This window comes from Sarcophilus harrisii, chromosome 3 (assembly GCF_902635505.1).
Source record: "Sarcophilus harrisii chromosome 3, mSarHar1.11, whole genome shotgun sequence".
Lineage (NCBI taxonomy): Eukaryota > Metazoa > Chordata > Mammalia > Dasyuromorphia > Dasyuridae > Sarcophilus > Sarcophilus harrisii.
This window is the reverse complement of record NC_045428.1, coordinates 118,584,004-118,588,573: the sequence shown is the minus strand read 5'-3', so window position 1 is coordinate 118,588,573 and position 4,570 is coordinate 118,584,004. Positions and strand designations below refer to the sequence as shown.

General features: G+C 38.1%; 1 pseudogene; it reads left to right on the top strand.

Moving 5' to 3' along the window:
- Positions 1-636: 636 nt before the first annotated feature.
- On the top strand, positions 637-2,131 carry LOC100929824 (annotated as a pseudogene).
- Positions 2,132-4,570: the final 2,439 nt, after the last annotated feature.

The window sequence follows — 4,570 nt, the reverse complement described above, 5'->3', positions numbered from 1 at the left end:
CATTGTGACAAGACTCCCCACAGGATTACTCTCAGTGGTAGCTGCAAATTCCTTCTGTAATCTCATTTCATAAGAGAGTTGAGTGTAACCACATATCTTCCTAGGAATGTTTTTTTCAATATGGCTCTACCTAGGAAGGGAGCTTGTCTCCCTTTGAGAATATAAAACATAGTTAAACCTATGTAATTATCCCAGAGGACACTGAACAAAAAGCAGATGACCTGCTATCCTCTGAACAGCTTGCCAAGACCAACCCTTCTGCTTGTGCTCTGGATCCTTTCCAGCTTTCTGGGACTTTGCTCCATCAATCATTCTCTCTTTATTTGGCATCTTCTTTCTTTCTCCATTGATTCTTTTCCAATTGCCTATATACAGTTTCAGGTTTTTTCAATCCTAAAAGGTCCTGGACAAACAAAATCACTTTTTTAAAGTTTGATACTGTATAAGTTCTTTCCTTTCTATTTGTTCTACTACCAGTTTTTAGAAAATTGTTTATATGTATTATTTCTATTCCTTTACTATGTGTTCAATCTTTTGCAATTTAGATTTTGTTTCTACCACTTTATTGAAAATCATTTTCAACTGGCTGTACACACACCAAAGATGAGTTCTCAGTCTCCCAATTTCATATGACAGATGGCCAATGCTGACATAAGTGACCCTGTAGGGGAGGTAGCTGTGATGTCAGCTCAAGAGAACCAAAGAGAGAACTCTAAAGACACCAAAACTTAGGTGATCTTGTAGTTATAGCCTGTGTAGTAAGGGATTTATGAAACAGAGTTAAAGAACAATGAAATGATTGTAACCATAGAAGTTTACACAGTACACAAAATTGAGGAAGGACCTTATGCTATCACCATAGAAGCACATGAAAAGATCAAAATTGCTTATCCTATCATTTGTGGGAGAGTAAAGAAAATCTTCCTCTGGAAGAAGTTTACATGTTCAGGAATTAATGTTAAGTGTGTTAAGTTCAATGATGAATTGATCAATCCCAAACATTTTATTCTTCTGTCTGGCAAGTCTACCCTGAAGGACTGGAAGGATATGGATGGAATCATGTTAGAAAAAATGATACACTCTGAGGAGATAGATTTTTAACAGTATGAGAAGGTTTGCGCCAATATTTGCAGAAGCACCAAATTTGACTTCCTGATCAGTAGTGCCCAAGTATTAATGCCAAGGCGGCACAAAAGCATGGTGAAGACACACTGTAGCTGATGAGGGACTCATACAGATTGCCATTTCAGAGGAGAATTGATGAAACTGGGGATAAAATAGAACCCATCTTTCATAGCAGTTGTTACCATGGCCACTGAGGAAGGACTGAAAGTTTGGAAGATTTCAGAGGATACACTGAAATTCTGTAAAGACACAACTGTAAAAGAACATAGAGGAACTCTTTGGGGATGTTTAGCAAAGGCTCCTTCAGAATCATTTTCAGATTATGATGTTACTGCCCTTAACAATGCAGTCCATATCTTTGGCCTGATGGACACAATAGGACACCATAGAAGGAGCCAGACAGAACAATGAGAATACTTTCTCTTCACTCTGACAGACTTAGAAGGATGGAAGAGCAAAAGAAGCAGGCACAGAAGCACAGGCTGAAATATCAGAAAGTGGTACTGATCCCCATGAACAATTCCCACTTCTAGTGCCTGACTTCTACTATATTCTGAATCATCACCTTAAGCCACAATCTAGCAGTCTCAATGCATCATCATCTTGTTCATTTCTATAGCACCAATGAACCAGTCATTCTTTACAGACAATCTCATCAATGCTACATTCTGTAGAGTGACTGTCCATAAGCTGCCTTCTGGCTTCCAGTTCTTCTGAAATGCAATCATTATCTCTTCTGCCAAGACCAACTTCCTTGATGCAGTGACCATCCACTTCTCTTTCAACCTGACACTGATGAGCTCAGAAGCCATCCAGGATGGGAACCTTGAATAACATGAACAAGGTGGTCAGCCCTGTGGAGCTGGTGACCATGCAGTCTGACCTGACCTCTGTCAACTAGACTGTGGAAAGCACTTCTGAGAATGGGCAGACCATCACTGAAACTGATCCTACTCAGAGGTTAAGGAACCTTAGGGCAAAACTTCTGGAGACTGGCCTGAAATAGACAAGCATCAGCACCAAATGTATGATGTGGAGATTGTAGTCCTAGATGATTAAATGGGAGCTTGGGGATAGGAGACTTATTGTTTGTTTGCTATTTTAATGGTTTCTTTATTTTTTACCATTTTCCTGCTGATTTCCACATAGGGTCCTTTTTTTGTTTTTTCTAATTCAAAAAAAGAAGAAAAATCTCAGCAATGTGACTGAAAATGCTAGTCTCCCTCCCATCTTCCATCTTTCCCCTACCATACAATCAGTGGATAAAATGAATTGCCTTAAGAGAAAGCAGGAGGAGACCACTCTTCCCTAACCTTGCCACCTAGAATTCTAGAAAACTTTATTTATAGTGAAGTATCAAGATGATCAGACCACTGTCTAGAAGGCTCTTCCCAGGTTGTTCTCTGAGTATTATATAAAGATACAGTGTTACCCAAACTTAACATATGGATTTGTCACCTGGAGAACATGGGATATGGGGATATTTGATTTTGTTATGTCCCTGGGAAGGGCCTCAGAGGGCCAAGAAGAAGCCTAGCAGCCAGAGAAAGTTGGGGGATTGTCTGTATTACTGGCGAAAACGACAAGTATAACAGTATCATTTTAATCAGGAAAATGCTTTGACAGAGATCAGATCAGGAAGGGTAGCTTTCTTGCCTCTCAAAAGGTACCCATTCTCAGAACCCCATAAAGCAATGATCAAAAATGCCAATGATGCAGTGGGACAAGGTGGGAGGCTGAGTCACAGTGTTTTCAAGGAAAAGTGGCCCCAAGGGACCCACCACAGGTAAGTACCATGATAGAGTTGCCAGTGGCCACTTAGTAGAGACCAAGCACAAATATGATGCCTTGACAGACTTTGGGGCAAATATTCCCAAGGAATACTTTTAAGATGCAAAAACAATCTGGGAATGAGTATGACCCATCTGCCAACCTCTCCCTCCCTTCCCCATTCTGTCTAAGTTTTTACCTTTCAAAACTGACATCAGATAGTTATCTTAATCACTATATGGATTTGTTTTCCCTCTGGTGCTCAAATTTAAAAGAATTCAAGCCATTCTCCAATTGATAAATAGTCAAAGGATACAAACAGACAATTTTCAGATGAAGAAATTAAAACTAATTTTAGTCATATGAGAAGATGCTCGAAATCACTATTGATCAGAGAAATGCAAATTAAGACAACTCTGAGATACCACTATACACCTCTCAGATTGGCTAAGAAGACAGGAAAAGACAGTGACGAATGTTGGGAGGGGATGTGGGAAAACTGGGACACTAATACATTATTGGTGTAAATGTGAATGGATCCAGCCATTCTAGAGAGCAGTTTGGAACTATGTTCAAAAAGTTATCATATCCTTTGACCCAACAGTGTTTCTATGGACTTATATCCCAAAGAGATTTTGAAGAAAGGAAAGGCACCCACATGTACAAAAATGTTTGTGGCAGCCCTTTTTGTAGTGGCCAGAAACTGGAAATTGAATGAATGCACATCATTTGGAGAAGGGCTAGATAAGTTATGGTATGTGAATGCTATGGAATATTATTGTTCTATAAGAAATGATAAGGAAGATGGTTTTTAGAGATGCCTGGAGAAACTTACATGAACTGATGCTAAGTGAAATGAGCAGAACCAGGAGATCATTGTACAAGCAATAACAATACCATATGATGATCAATTCTGATAAAGGTGACCTTTCCAACAATGAGATTATTGATGCCAATTCCAATGATCTTGTGATAAGAGAGCCATCTATATCCAGAGAAAGGACTGTGGGAACTGAGTGTGGATCACAACATAACATTCTAACTCTTTTTGTTGTTGTTTACTTGCATTTTATTTTCTTATTTACTTTCTTTTTTTAATATGATTTTTCTTGTGCAGAAAGAGAATTATATAAATATGTTTATACATATTGGATTTAACACATATTTTAACATGTTTAACACATACTGGATTGCCTGCCATCTAGGGGAGAGGATGGGGGGAAGGAGGAGAAAATCTGAAACACAAGGCTATGTAAGGGTCAGTGTTATCAAATTATCTGTGGATATGTTTTGAAAATAAAAAGCTTTATAAAAAATAAAAATAAAAAGCTATTATAAAAAAGAAAAAAAAAGAAATGCACCAGTAATGTCATTTTAAAAGAAAATGGCTTTTCAAAAGTTACCTAATACTTTATACCATGGACTTTCCTGAATCTTCATCTTTGGAATACTTGTGGTATTATCATTTCCCTTCCTTGCCTTTAGTTCTCCATACTCTCCTGTTTACTCCTCCTGCTTCTCTGATTGTTTCTCTGTCTCCTTCCTTTTCTGACTTTCTTTTATGGAATTCTTAGTCTTGGTGATCCTTAAAATTGCTTCTTGTCTTTTCTTTTAAAATTCACGTTTCTTGGAAATCTCATCTAATCCCAAAGCTCCACCTATTATCTTTCCTAAA